Here is a 16,727-nt window from a genome sequence, read left to right on the forward strand (position 1 = left end):
ATTAAGTGGGTCTTTATTAAATGTTACCGTTCTTTTTCTTTTCTTGTTTTCTACGCTAAATATTTCAAAAAATATTTCGTCTCCTTTTTGTTTTTTAAATTTTTTTGAAGACTTTCTTATTATCGTTCATCTCAGGCCCGCGATGTGTAATGTATACCAGATTTTACAATGCGAAAGCTCAGATTTCCTTTTCCCACGCTCCTATTAGAATTTTTCTTTTATCCAACACTTTCTGCACCAATTTTTCAGAGGTTGAGTCTGAAGTGAATGTAATCAAAGGCAAGTACAGTGCTGACACATTCCGAGCAAATCCGAATAAATATTCATAGATCGTTTAAAGAGCAAACCCACCTTGACCTATCTGGCGTAGTCATTCGTCAAACGACAGAAACAGAGGATGATTAATCGTAAGCTATCGCAGAGGCTCGCCGAGATACCATCCATTCCTATTCAGAAGACCGCACAAGCTTTGCCCGCGCCGCCATGGCGACAGGTCTCGGCATATTACGACGAAACAGCAACGGTATGATATGAGGGGGGCTGTAGCCCCCTGTGGGGTCTCAGAAAATATTATGTTATTCTGTACTAAAGTGTGACGTTTATTTCTTTGAGACTACTTTGCTTGAGAGAGTTTTTACTTTCCTTTTCAGATTCAAGTTCCTTTCAGAAGGTTGCAGGAATTTTTGACTTAGAGATAGGAGTTGAAAAAGAATTTATAGTAAGACTCTAGAACATTCTTAATTGCTTTTAATAAACGAGAAAATTTATGCTATTGACAGAAATAAAGTAGAAATTAGCTTTGACAATTTTAATCAACGAATTTATTAACTCAAATTCGAATTTTAAAGAGGAAAGTAATGTTATACTTTTGAAGCATTATAAACTCTTTATACTTTATTTAACGTTTTCTCAAATTTATATTATTTTTATAAAAAAATGATGCACGAAAAATAAATTAGGTTAATTCTCTGCAATGAAGTGCATGGCTTTTAAAAATGACTTCTTAGTGAATGACTTTTAAACGTTCAAGTTTGTATTTCTACAGGGTGTTTATAAAGTCCCGGACCCATTTTGATGTTGAATAATTCATAAAATAATGAAGATATAATCAAACTTATGGTATTTATTGATGGAATAACTTATATATTTTCCTTTTAAGGTTTAAATATCTTTACTTTTGTAAATATCGTCTGCGCGTGTGGTTAATTTCAGATAATTTCATTTTCCAGTCTAAATATCTGTACTTTTCTAAATATCGTCTGCTTATTAATTGCATCTTTCTCTCTTTTGTTTTTGGCAACTATTGCAATGTCATGGACTTTTTCCTTTGGAGTTGTGTAAAGGACAACGTTTACAGGAGAAGAGTGTCGAACGTTGATGACCTAAAAGCCAGAATTACAACCGCAATAGTCTCTGTGGATGCCGACATGCTTGCCGGTACCTGGCGTGAAATTGAATATCGACTTGATATTCTCCGCGCGACGAAGGGGGCACACGTGGAAGTTCATTGACAAGGGTCATGAAAATTTTTGAGTCTATCTAACCATTTATGTTATTAATTTTAATCTATCTTTATTATTTTATGAGTTATTAAACATCAAAATGGGTCCGGGACTTTATAAACACCCTGTATAACATAAACAGCAGCATTCAGGAATTAAATTTGCAATTTTAAGAAAGAAAAGCTAATTTTAGCCATAAAATTACTGAATGAGTATTGTTTTTAATTCAGAAGCTTTAATAACATGTTGTAGAATAAAATTATGTAAAGGATGACGTTAAAATTTGTACATGTAATTAACACTACATCATATCACCTGAAAAAATAAATAAAATATTTCATCTTTGTAATTAAACTTTTTATTATGCAAAGATTACAAGTCTTTCCTTACTTGCGTTGTAGTTAATCTGGTGAGGTTGCAAGAATTTTACATCACTGATTTTGCGCTTTATCTATATTAAGGCAAACTTTTCATTAGACGGGTCTTTGAATAATTTTCTATGCGAAGAATTACATTTATTTTTATGCGTGATATGCCCTACAATTCCATGCATTAATCTTTTTAGTGATGTTTCTAGGAAATCGAATGAAATTACTTGCTTTGAGTGATTTTAAGTTTCGTACCAGTATTCGTGAATTTAAAACTACAGTTTCCTGGTAACTGATATTTGTCTTAATAGCAACACATGTTGGATTTTTCAAAACCTAATACGATAACTATTTTTTAGTCCGTAATCCACGAGATTTACCTATTCCATATTTTAAGAAAATTTTATAAAAGTATTTAAAATTAAGAGCCTTAAACCAATTAAGACACAATAACACGCCGAATAAATACTAATTCAGAAGTCAAACAACAAAAATCAGCGTTATATTTACCAAATTTTCACAGGACTAGTTTCGATGGTTTTACCGAACCACCATCTTCAGCTGCAAAACTTCATCTTATCTAATCATTATTTCCTATCTGGTTCATTTGCGGTTTTGCAGCTGAAGATGGTGGTTCGGTAAAACCATCGAAACTAGTCCTGTGAAAATTTGGTAAATATAACGCTGATTTTTGTTGTTTGACTTCTGAATTAGCCTTAAACCAGTTTCAATTTAATTTTGTAATTTAATTTTTGTCAAATCAGCAGTAAGATGATTTTATTCTGCTGCTTACCGAATTCTATGTTAACACTTACTCATCTGTGGCCTAAATGATAAGGCTACTGAACCTGATAATTCGACGAAATTCAAAGGATAAATTGGAATAGTGTTTTTGTGGTTTTCCCTTTCCCCTTAGGCAGATAGATGCCATGTGCTTTTCCATGTTCATTTAAACAAGAACTTAAGATTTTAAAATTAAAGCCTCAATCAGCATATCAACAGCAATAAATTTAAATAATATTATATCGGTAGCTAACTTTCCGCACTATTTGGACTTGATATTTTACTTCAAATTGGGTATCATCATCAGTGGATAATTTTACTGTCATCTATTTACTTACGTAACTTAGACTGATAGAGGTGACATGTCGTCAACCTTCTCAGAGCTTTAAAGAAGGAAGAAAATGAAAAGAAACGTGTGAGCCAATTATAAATATATTTTGAAGTAATTATTGTTATGAGGGATTATTGCCTTTTTCCGTGCATGCTCCGGTGGCTGGCACGTTTGGCTGGGACATATTCATTGGGATGTAAAAAATCCCAATGAGTGCATAGATTTTGTTTCTTTCGTACTTCTGGCTTCGAGAAAAGAAAGGACCTAATAACTCTGAAAAGTCGGATATCAGATTTGATTTTTACGATCATTAAAGCTGTGATTAATCATCCATTAAGGCCAGAATTGAATAAGAATGGCTGTACCAAGTCATCCTTATTCAGCTATTCCAGGCACAATGAACTTCAATTTCAACACCAGTGCATTTAGTACGAACTTTCATACTAAGATAAAGCGATACAATCGTACATTTGAGAGAGATATTAGTACAAAACAGGAAAGAAAGTTTAACAAAGAGATAAATTGAGGAAACTAAGGTTCTGGAAAATTTGATGGTTGCAGTTCGGTTTGGCTTGAAATACTTTTACAACTCGTACTTTTTTTTTATCGGTCAGTTTTAAAAAACCCCAGACCAGCGTGGCTATTAGTCGATTAAAACAGCTACAAAAAATGAAAGAAAACAAAATTCTGTGTTTTCACCTCTAGGCTCGGAAGCAAGCAGTTATATAAGCTGAGAGAAAACAATTTTCAAATAGTATCCTATACATAGTAGCAGTTATTGTCTAGCTGCCTATTTTTTGCTAGACAATTAGTAAAGATTCGAGGATGAGCATAGGCAGCATTCTTTCCAGTCACATGCTTTATCAGGAACAGGTCGATCATTCAGTTTATCTGGAAGGGCATGTGTGTTGAAAAGCTGGTGTTGGGAGAGCCTCTTTTGGAAATTAACTTGTTCAGATATGGCTTGGAAGTGCTGTTGCAAGAACGGCAATTCAGCTGGCAAAATATGCCGATGAAGGGATATGCTATACCCTGAAGGTGATTTCGATTTGAAGAGAGGATATCAGGGTGTAGCTAAACATATTTCAGAGATGCTAACAACCGGTGTGAAAAATGCGCATCACTTCAAAATAAAAACAGATTTCCTGTGATGGCACAAGTCTCCAGACTCCAGGTCACTGGCCTCTAGAGTGAACCATGTCTTATCTGCGAAGGCCAAAAGGCTCTCTGAACGCTAACCCATGATGATCAAGGCAGACTTCTCTGCAAATGGCATCGTCATTACCCTGTGGTAGTGGTGTCGCGGGTGAGGGAAAGACTTCCTGTTTGAATGTGGAGAATTTACAAAGGCCACTTGTAGCTGTTTGGAGTAGCGTATCTCCACTTGTAGTGTATCTGCATTTGCAGACAGTGTCATATGCAATAGCGTCGGCAGCAGGCAAATTCATCAGTTTTTCGATGTGCAGATTTCACAAGCACTCTGTCGTGGCGTTCTGATGAAGGCTTGGTCATTTAATGAGAGTATATCTCTGTATTGTGATCTTCCACGAGCTACAAGTAACAAAATCGCTGCATTCTTTCACCTGTTGTTCTCCTTTGCTGGGCAACAAGGTTGAGTGGAACAACTAGCTTCCTTCAAACCTTCAGAATATCCAAGTGATATGCCAACCTCTCTTATCCGTTCGGAAAAGTTCAAATCTGTTGACATCAAATGATTTCTACAATTCGGAAGAGTTCAGACAGTCGCATTTATGCAAAGCAAATACCTTCAACCTTCCAAAGGTTCCATACGCTATGTTTGAGAAATGTGAATCGAGAAGTTCTCCGGCGAGTGGATTATGCGTGTTGAAAAAGTTTTAATTTCTTAAATCCTGGTCCTATGAATCAACAACTCTTTTTTTTTTTTTAAGCAAATATAGTGATATAGGCCAGTGGTGTCAAACTCCGATTGCATGCTAGGTGCATGCATGATCTGAGAACAACTGAGCGGCTAATTTTTTTTCTAAGGAAATAAAAAAAAAAAATAGTGGTACGGATTTGGTATTCAAATAGCTAATGTTAGTTGAATTATAAATTAAATTGTTTTAATCTCCGTGCAGTGCAGCGCGTGATGAATATTAAAGGAAAACTAAGCCGGAAAATTAAAACTACAAGAGCACGTGCATTTAACATTTAATAAATAAATATCTCTTTTTGATTTCGAGAAAGTTCCAGAAAATTCTCGCGCGCGGTTTAAAATCTTATAAAAGGAGAAAAGCCTCTCAGTTCGTTGTTATTTTAGTTAATTTGTTGTCGTTTTAAGAGTTTGTTTAGAAAACTGCTCTTGTTGACTGCAGCGAATTCGCGGATTAGCTTTCTTTAGCTGTTTTTAATTAAGTTCTCTTGAACGTTTGAGTAGTTAAAAGATAACTACTGTGAGATATTGTAATATTGTACGAATATCTGAGAAAATTGAAGTATTGTGTTTTATTTATTTGTGATAATAATAAATCTTATTCATTTTTCATCGGACTTGTGCATTCAATTCCAAACGAACCCGTACTCCCCAACAATATTAATGAAATAGAAATATTTTAAACAAAATGTAATTTCCTCTACTAAATATTTATGAAAACGTCATATAAACAGTAATAATAATATCATAAAGAAAAAACTCAAATTTCTATTTATTTTCTATCTGAAATGCTTAGTATTTGCAAGAGGTATTTGTTGGTGCATTTTTTTATTCAAAGATACAGACAGCTAAATACTAAATTATTAAATTAACATTCCTTTCAAATAATTCTAACATGTTTAATTAATCATTAAATAATTTACTTAAATTTAAATTAAAAATAAACACAGTATGAAAAATTTCTAAACTTTCAAAGAAACTTTTCTAAGGGTAATAAAACTTGAGAATAAATAATGGCAACCTAATTTCTTTCTTTTATATATTAAATTTTCCTTCGGCAGATAAAAAATACTTGTGTTTATATGCAAATAACTTTAAATCTTTATTTTTTACTACAGATTAACAATTGATGTCATTATATTCTGATACATTTTGCAGCCTTGCAAAGAAATAACTGAAAATTATCTTCATCGCGGATTGTAGACACTCATCGCGATCTTCTGTTATCAATTTTTATCCTAGTCAGGTTCTTCTGCTATCAGTTTTCATCCGTGAGATAAAGCTTTTTGCATATAGATGTATTACCAAACAAAACGATTATTCTTAGTGCAAAATTTTGTAATTGAGCTTATTTAATTTTGACAAGCACGAATAAAAGTTAATAAAATCTATATCATGAAACCTTTGAATAAGATTTTTATCACACTGTAAGTTAACTAACTAGATTTTCTAACGCGTTCTTCACGTTCATTTTTAATGGAAATGAATCTAATACAAACTTCAACTTCAAATAGCTAAAATTTTGAATTCTTTATAACACCGTAATTGCAAACAAGTATACATACCGTATATTGCGGGGTATAATGAGCACCTTTAATACAAAATATAAGATCGAAATTTAATTACATGGCGTATTACATGTCCGATATAAAAATTATAGTTTTAGAAATAAGGAGGAAAAGACGAGCATACAAAAATTATATTTCTACATGTACCTAAATACTGTTTGCTTAAAACAAATGACATTCTTTATGAACTTCAAAAATTTCCTTATCTGATAACAAGAAAATTCTTCGTATTCGTCTTCCCTTATATCTTCAGGTACATCATCGAATTTTGTTCCATTTTAACCCTCACTCTTATCCTGATTTATAAATAAGTAATCATCCTCCATTCCATACGAGATTGTTAGATATACTGCATTTTAATGACTTTTGAATTATGTCGGGTTTAATTTTATTCCATACTTTTATTATAAACTCATACAATATTTCTAGACTGATATAAAATGACGCATTCGGCCTCTTTTCCCTTTCTTTGGATGTTCTCTTCAAAATCACGGCTTTATATGTCTACGAAAAGAGCTAACATCTAACTTCTAATTCTGTGAATTCATGCAGAATTATTTAGTCCCTGAAGCATTCCCCGTCCCACACACGTGTTGTTCCCTTTACATACTTTCAATTCAGTATATCACAGTTCGGAAGCCAAAAATCTTCGAATGAATGACTTCAAAAGATAAGAACATCGCATATGTATCTTTCAGGTTTCTTCGTAAAGAAAAAAGTGCGCATTATACGGGGAATATAGCTGAAAACTAAAAAATGTAGTTTGAATTTAAAGGTACGCGTATACGCCGGAGCGCCGACATATACGGTAATTAATTATTATTCGTCGACATGTACGGTAATTAAAATTTCTTCACGGGCCGGCAGTTTGACACCCTTTGCATAGGTCATTTCTCTATGCATGGTCTTTTCTCCTCGCATGGTCATTTCTTTATCAAACAACTGTCAACGATTCGAATCAAGAAGTTGAAAACAAAATTTGGAAGAAACTATAAAACAAAGCTGCTTTTGTTTTTACAAACATTTGTTTTGTCTTAGATAAAACAGCATTCTTCATTAAATTTCTTGATGGCGCTTTGAAATGTTCATTAAGCCTTTCTCGGTGAACTGTGCATGTAAAATTATGGAAATTTTTGTAGCTTACAAGCGTGAATATTTTACTACTTGAAACTCAAAGACTTGTAAAGTCATTAGGTTATTTTATGGTCATTAAGTTGTTAATTAGGTCATTAAATGTGCAATGCCCTCGCCGGGACTCGAACCCTGGAGCACTCGATACTCGCCGAGTGTGCTACCGTTACTCCGTGAAGGTATGCTGGAAGGAGGGAGTAAATACCTTATATAATCCCTCTTTTAACTGGCGACTGGCGTTTAGGGGACTTAATCGCCAAATCTGGGGTGATTGAAATTGAATTGAAATCTGGGGGTATCGTCCACCACCTTTTAGTTCGGCCACCACTGCAGGGTCATTAGGTAATTTTGAAGCAGGTGACATGAAAAATGAGCAATGGTCTAGCCGGAACTCGAACCTGGACGTATCGAATACATGCCGAGTGTGCTACCGTTACACCAGGAAGGCCTTGCGGAAAAAGAAACTGGATTTTATTTTCTGGTCCATTACAGCTTCAGAGTTTTAAAAAAATTTACTTCTTATTTTAGACGAAATAAGAGTAAGTTTAACTAAGAAAAACCTCAGGTAAATGAACACGATAGTATATCTCCTTATATTTATTAAGAATATAAAAAAAACTGCTGAGTAGGGAAGACTTTTATAGAAACGTGTTGAGCCTAACTATTGAGACTTAGAATTCGTCACTGTGACCGAAGCTGTGAGAAATTAGCTGTAAATAACAGCAGTTTATATTGAAAACATAAAATACGATTTACTGGGAAAGGATTGAACAGAATAGCCTAGTAATGTTCATATTTGCTAATTATTATCGTATGCTATACAACTGAAACACAACGAGATTAGTAGCCTATAAAGCAGTTATAATACACAAGCTATTTAGACGAACGAACTTAGAAAAATTTTCCTTTCGGTTTTACCGTTAAGAAGGACTCGCTCATTTTATTTCCATTCTCATTCATTTCCATTACAACTTGCACATTTTCTAAAAATCAGTTATTAGTACCGAGGCATTGTTTACGATCATAATGAAAGGCATAGTAACTCAAAAGATAAAACTAATTTTTCTGTACCCCGACTACAGTAGTAAAATGAAAATATTGTATCAACCTATTAGTTCTCTCAAATTTTCTTAGTGTGCAGTATTATTAGCTTAAAACAACTTGTCCAATTTCAATATGAGCAGTGTTATGGTAAAGTGTAACTGGAATGAAACGGTATCATATGTACTCGCATATTTCCCGAACATTTATGGCTAATTTTACTGCTTGAAAACTGGAACAGGGTAAGTACGGGGTGTATACTTCCTGAAGAGATGGCTTAAATAATAAACATAGCATGTTAAAAAGTACAAATAAAGACTCACTAATATTATTAGTTTACGTATTTCAAAAGAATTATCAATTTCAATAATATTCTTTTTTATTTGCACAAAGTAGGTCACAAATTCTACATAGTTATTATAAATCAGAAGTTTCCAAATCATATGCTGAAAACATTAGGGGAGTAATTACGCAGGAAAAAAAATTGCGAGTAAATACGGTAACTAAGATAGTTAGACATGAAATCATGGGCACAAATGGAATTTCTGCAGAGGTTCATCTGTGAGGAGACTACTACCCAGAAGTGCTACGATCTATCGTAATCAACAAACTATTAGCTGCAATGTCGATCAATACTCAAAGATTATTGTAGCATCACAGTCGGACTACAGAGCACAAGAGTGGAATAATATACAGCAACATATATTATCGCATAAAAGATATTCAAAATAGAGGGTGAGCCACTTTTAGATATCAGATAAAAAAAGTGTGATTAATTTAATTTATCGAGCTTTCGGTAACACAATTAATGGATTCAAGAATTTATTTTTTTAAAAATAATATCTTTGAGATGTCTACCTTCATGTCTTTCGGATTCTTGCAGCCAAGCACGTGGATACTGAAAAACATGTTGACACAAGGCGCACGGAGTTGCATTCCGAAAATTTCATTCTAATTGGATTACTCTTGTCAGTTTAATTTTCATATACCAGACTTTTAAAAATACTCCTATAAAATAGTCGGTGGTAATAATATCCAGATTTCTTAGGGGCCACTGGACGAGAGACCATCTAACGGCATATGTCATCCTCTTATAATATCCAGAACCTCTTTACAGCCTACAAATTCTTTCAACTATGTATAACATCTAATGGCTTCCGCATTTTCTTACCATTGCAGAGGGTGTAGCCATCCTACTTGCTTCATATTTATAAAGGAAATAGTTTACTCAAACTTCCTCACTCATTATTTATTTAATTAGGACTAAGGGTATCCTTTCCCTTAGGCGAATAACCTTCGTTATTTTATCATATTTATTTAAATAGGAAAACAAACATATGAACCCCAAACATGTGTCTGATTTGGCCAGCTGCTATAAAGAAGAAATGGTATCAGAATCTATTTGTGATTCCAGAACTTCCCAAAAAATCTTTCCACATAATTAGAAAATTTGCAGCAGCAAAGGGCAGTCGGATATCCTATTAGAGTTTGATTAAAAAACTGCCTTCTCAAATGTCCCAATATTTCTAGCAAAGTTATGTACCTAAATTACGAAATTTTCCCAATTTGAATTAAATTCTCAAAGAAATTTTTTTTCCTTTGTATATTATACCGTTTGTCCTTATCAAAAACCCGTCTGTCTTGAATTTAGCTGAGCCTATATCTGTGGCTGTATTCTATTTTGTTAACATGGGTATTCTGCTTTTCTTTACAAAATACCATATTTGATAATGATATATTCTACTAGAAAACCCGTAAAAATAAGTATATAAGTATTCCTGTGTTTAAAGGAGGCACTAAAAGCTATGTCAAATGTTTGTTTAAAACAAGCACTTTCAGTGTTTTTTAGATAGATTAATACTGAGTCATTCGTAAAGTTCTGCGTTTTTCTGAAGATAAAGTAAAAAGAAGCAGTACAAAAAAACGTAAGCAAAGTTCATTGAAGCACATTAAACACTATTTTGTTCTATGACTTTTGTCATCTTTTTGACAGCTAGAAAATTCCTTTTTTTAAAAAAAATGTTGTTAAGTTCTTATTTGTAAAGGAGTTATCGAGGAGCTGTTTAATACTCTTCAAAGAAGTGAACACCAGACCGTTCAGAGAATTTTGAAGTGACCCGAAAAGATGAAAATCTGACAGGGCAAGGTCTATTGAATATGAAAGGTGACAGAAAACATCTCAGATATACTGAGTAAGTTTTTGTCTGGCATTCATCGAAATGTGGCCCGAGCAGTGTCTTATTGGTTGAGAGCGGCTCGAAAATTAATCACTTCTGAGGGCTTTGCTTTGATTTCTGCTTTTAAAACTGCCATTTGTAAACAGTATTTTTAGAAACTTATTGACTAATTTGGTTTGTACAGTAATGAGACGGAGCAGCACCTGTGTGAGCATATGCAAAGTTCTGGTGCTCCGTCCACTTATCCCTGTCTAATTTGATTAAGTGCCCGTAGTATGTAGAGCTATGCTTTGAGCCACAGGTAGTATAATAACTACAACTGTAGTACTACAACGTAATATATTAAAGAGCATAGAATGTAAATAGTATAGTGTGTATGGCAAGAACAGTATATAATGTAGCTAGTGCATGTAGAGCTGCGTGATGAAAGATATTGAGCAAAACAATTATGAATACATTCTGTATGAAATGTACTGTGCTTCATGTATAGAATGCTGTGGATTGCCAAACAAGACGCCTTTACTTTGTATGTTATATTCACAGCAATAAGTAGCGACTTCATGTTTTCGCATTCTATAATTTTTTTTCCTCAGTGTGTATTTTTAACAATTTGTTAATGCTCTCTGTATTAAGAATAATGTTGTACATAATCAAGAGTTATAAATCTATGCTTTGGTTTAGTGTCTATGTTATATAATCAAGAGTTAAATGTAATACGTAGCTGATACTCATAGCGTATTGAGTGTAGAAATGAGTTTTGTAAGGTGTCTTAAATATAGTATAGTGTTCAATGTGATATAAAAATTATAGTGTATTGAGTGTTTTACATATAGTACTGTGTTAATGTGCAATGTGACCAGGAGAATGTGTAGAGTCATTAGGTTAATTGGAAGCAGAGAAGATGCAAAATATGCAACCACCTTCGCCGGGAATCGAACCACGGACCTATGAAATACCGGCTCAGTGTGCAGAACCACTACACCACGGAGGCACGCTAGGGAAGTGGGAGAAATACCTTATAAATGTTTAATTAAAAAATTATTTTTGGTATGTTTTAAATTGTTAAAAATGTTTTACGGGAACTTGAATTAAATCATGAATAACGAAATTTCAGTTGGAAAAAGGAATTAAATTAAAAGCAAGTAATTATTGCCATTGATCGGAAATTAGTTGTCAAGGGGAACAAACCAACTTCCGTTCAATGAACAATAATTAATAAATAAATACAAAGGTGTTTCGTCTTTTACTCAAGTAATAAGGTGATGCCAAACTGGCAAATTAAGTTAGGCCAAATATTTCCGTGAAGTGAAGGGATTTAGAACAAAGTAGAGTACCAAAGAACACATTCTTATTAAGCATTTTCGCTAATACAATTTTGAGTGAAAAGCAATTTATGTAGTAAAATTGATAAAATACTTGAGTAATTGTTCCCCGACACCCTCGTTTTTATGCATTTTAATTCAAAACTATTTGTAAAAAATTAAACATTGGAAATTGGAATTATGAAATAGAACTCAAAGTAATTGAAATAAACATGAGAAAATTAAGAAATATAATGCAATCTTTGCAAAAACAAATCAAATAATAAAAATTGAAAATTAATATATATATAATAAGAAAAGGGAATGTACATGAAGATATAAAAGGCCAGAAAAAGCATTAATTAACTTATGTTCTTTCTAGTGGGATGTGGGCAAAGTGTTTTCTTCGGCGTCTTACTCAGAAGGGTTGTGTGTCCGAAATTCTTTATCGGCAGCGGGGGCTTTGAATTATTTCAGGCGGTGAAACTTGTGAGAAGTAATTTATGGGATAAGGAGGGACTAGGAATGCTTGAGGGACGTTTGTTGCGGAGTTTTTATGTGAGTGAAAACGTCTGTTAAAATTTTGAATGTACTAGTGAATGGAAAATAACTGATTTCTGGCTAATTGTCGTGTCGGAACGAGGAAGAAATTAAGAAAAGGAAAAAAGTAATTTTCACTGTCAAATAGCTATTTGACAGACTAAAGATTATGAAATAGGCCCATTTTTTTAGTACAGCATAAGAAAAGTCTGAAAACAATTCTTTTTCCAATTGAAATTTTGTTATTCATGATTTAGTTCAAGTCCCCGTAAAACATTTTTAACAATTTACATTCAAGTTACTTTAAAACAATTTTCGGAATTAAACTTCCTACCTATGGGTTCACTCTTTTTAGATACTTCTACTAAAATTAATATTAGGAGATAATATAATCAATATTTCTTTAGCAAATAAATTATTATTATCTTACTTTGCAGCTATTGCGAAGAATAACTTGTTTTCGAATTAAGTGAATTTAAGATCATACAACATTATATATATATATATATATATACACACGTGTGTGTGTATGTATAGTTAAAAAGCTGAAGTATTATAATTTAATAAATAAGGCTATTAATAATGTGTTCAGGTGTATAATACGCGTAAGTAGAGAAGTTATGAGAAAAAGAATTATTGCAATTCGATACAGTCATTAAGTTTGCCCGAAAAAATCCTGAACTTTCGACCAATAAATAAACAATCCAGAGAATCTTTGACTCTTATTCTGACGGTAAACTAAGGAAATATGCAACATGTATAGTGCCTTAGGCTACCTGAGTATTTTCTTCTTAGCATTGCATTGCATACCTCAGCTATCATATACCACCTAAATATATTTCGTGTATTTTTATAGCAGAGTCGATGAGACCCGTGCCATATTTTCAGAGCGGTCACACATAAAAGCTTGGCACATCATGTGATTTGTTGAATCTTTAGCTTCCACTTTATGGTTTAGAGATTCTTGACTTCCGGGAATAAATTATGGACCCGCCATACTAATGACGTTCAGACGTCAACTAAACATCCTCTACCGCCGAGACAAAGATAAAATCACATAGACCACACGCAACTTTTCTTTTTGAGTAATCATGTTTTTAGCCATTGCCTCTTGTCCGCTAGCATGCAGACTATTGTATTTGGAGCTTTGCTATACTTAAGAACACAAAATAATATTTTCATCATCTTTTTACAGATGTAACTATTCTTATTTTGAAGTGTAAATAAAAAAATTCATGCGTTACTCATATTTATATATATATGAACTGCATTCAGTTAAAAAGAAAAGTTTTGAAACGTTTTGGGTTCCATAAGAGATATTACTGAAAACAATATTGTGTAAAGTCTACCATAAAGTTAGCATTAGTACTCTTATTATTTTAAAGCACAAGTAAAACCTCTTGGCAAAGTGGTTTTTATATCATCTTCCCCTCATCAGTCCATACACGGTTTTAAATTCTTTGAATATTTTATATGAACACAAACATACAGACATATATTTGACACACACATATAAAGCTGAACATCCCTGCGTTCAAAAAAGCTCACAGAAAAGTCATGTCATGTGCATGAAAGTTTTAACACTTGAATTTGGGAGACGCTTTCATAACGGTGCCCTGGCATTGGTGCCGTACAACTCCTGCAAGTTAGCTGTTGTTCGAAAGGGCATAAATTTTCATAACGGTGGGTGGAATTAGGGAGCGTGTACAAACTGAACATTAGTTTCTTGCTTGAAACCAATTGTCGACACCCTTATAGGAATACTGTTTTTTTTTTTCTTTTTTTTTAATTAAGATTCACTCACCCTTGCGCAAGTCCGATTTTGATTTCAATTACTGATTACTTAATGAAGCAGGTGATGAAATAAACTTTCGTCACGTTTATTAAAAATACTGAATTCTTATAAAACTGCTCGCACCTTTAAAATAACCACTGGATTGTCATGAAGATGTCCTTGACATTTTTATGAGAAACAGCGGATTGGCTTAAAGTTGTCGAAGTTTTCGTCAATGGGAGCAATTTTTTAGGCTGTGCTTCTCGGAAGAGGACCCGGGTATTTCAATAAATTAAACTTTTATTTTCGCTAAAATGACAAACTGCTACTCATGTAAGGAGAGAAAAGAATGTATGTGTTATTTCCTTAATCTAAGATATATGTAAATATATGCTTAATCTTTCTTCTTTTGGATAGGAATAAATATAGTCCATAAATTTAATAAAAGTGTATAACATAAAATCTTCAGTATTCTATCAAATTCAGTTTTTCACACGTTCTGTCTAATAGTTTAAGTATCCTATCTATTTTTTTCGGCTATCAACGTATATGTCGATTCTAAAAATATAAGTAATAATAATAATAATAATAATAATAAAAATCTGAGAGCTTTTAGATTTTATATCACGCCCAAAGAGGCGTTTTTTTAACGTTTTGTGTGTTACCTTTATTTATTAAATATCATATTCTTCGCCCTTACATCATAAAATTAAATTCAACAGCAATATCAAAAAATATTTAAAAAGAAAATAGCTTTAGAATTTCCGATACACAGTCTTGCAAGCTGGAGACTTTTTTTCCCTTAACAGTGTTGCCATTGCTCGCCCGGCGAAGGCTTTGTTCAGGTTTCATCTCTCCTGCTTTCAAAAATACCTAATGTCTTTACAGTGGCGCTCGAACTAAAAAGGGTGGTGGATGATGATTCTTCACACCCAGGATTTGGCGATTGGGGTCCCCTAAACCCCAGTCGGGAGGTATATAAGGTATTTCTCCCGCCTTCTTAGCAGGCCTTCGTAGTGTAGGGTCAGCACACTCGGCGAGTATTTCAGAGGTCTGTGGTTCGATTCTCGGCGAAGGCGTTGTTCATTTTTCATCTCTCCTTCTTTCAAGAATACCTAAAGTCTCTATAAAACAAAAAGGCAATGGGAACTCAACATAAAATTGCATCGGGGTGACAGTATCTCTAAATTCAGCAATAGATGCTAACCATAGACCTTAAGCGCTTGTCAAAGACCTAATTCCTAGATGCAGACCAAAGCGCTGGTATACAAGAAAATTTGTATCTCAGCTTTGATTAAGAAAACCCTTCAATCGTTGGATGGCTAGCTGGTAGCTGACCTAATTCTTCGTATTCACAGCAGCATATCCGTTCGCGGAGAAGATCATGTAATTATCGAACCAACACACAGCCAGAATGAAAAGGCAGACGGCACTAATTGCTTTACTAATATACAAAATATGCTTACGGACGAGTTCACACTGCTTGGTTTTGCTATAGATTATTCATTGCAAAAAATTATCCTCAGACTTGATTCTAATGTATAATATAAAATGAAATTTATGATAAGGTAGAACTTGTTCGGGAAACTGTTCTAACAATATGAGGTGATTTAAGAACATAGTGTTAAGAAGTCAGTTGCTAGTAATACCATAATATACACAATGAACGGCAAACTGAGCATTATATGGAATATTTATACAAAAACCTGTAGAGATGCGTAATCACTCACCTAATCCCGAAATACAAGAAAAGGTAATAGCCGTAGCAAACTAATTAATAAACTACAACAGCAAACAATAGTTATATGAGACATCGGCCATAGTCTATCCCACAAGTGACAACAATGATTTAAAAAAATTATAAAATACACTGACAATTATATAGTTTCAGAACAGATGCTGTATGACAGAATACAGTAATCCAGCTCTACTATAATTATACAATAAATTAAAAAAGGCATTAGATACAGTGATTAAAACAGTAATTACAGACATTTAGTTTTCGAAAACGATTACTACATTTAAATACAGTGAAAAGCTAAATATCATATATGCAATTTAGTGGATCAGAGAAGTTTCTAATTTATCAGATGCAAAGATCAGAGAAAATAATTCAAAGAAAATTAACGTATGAATGACACATGAATATTAAACTGTGAACAACAACTTGAGTATAGTATGAGAAGAACAAGACTACTCAAATTCAAAAATTTGTATTAAAGTTTATTTGCATGTATATTGTTAATATTTAAATAGTTTTTAATGAAGATTGCATGGTGTTGCAACTGATTTCATGTCGAGAATTTTTTATTTGTCA

General features: G+C 33.3%; 1 long non-coding RNA gene across 1 annotated transcript in view; it reads left to right on the forward strand.

Moving 5' to 3' along the window:
* The first annotated feature begins 391 nt into the window (after positions 1-391).
* LOC118188166 (uncharacterized) overlaps positions 392-16,727 on the forward strand; it is a 78,376-nt gene continuing 62,040 nt past the window's right edge. Inside the window, exons 1-2 of the long non-coding RNA XR_015038802.1 lie at positions 392-523; positions 651-718. This is a non-coding gene — a long non-coding RNA (uncharacterized LOC118188166). The remainder of the gene's footprint in view (positions 524-650; positions 719-16,727) is intronic.

This window comes from Stegodyphus dumicola, chromosome X1 (genome assembly GCF_044657685.1).
Source record: "Stegodyphus dumicola isolate Sdum_Otavi_A_Nest chromosome X1, ASM4465768v1".
Lineage (NCBI taxonomy): Eukaryota > Metazoa > Arthropoda > Arachnida > Araneae > Eresidae > Stegodyphus > Stegodyphus dumicola.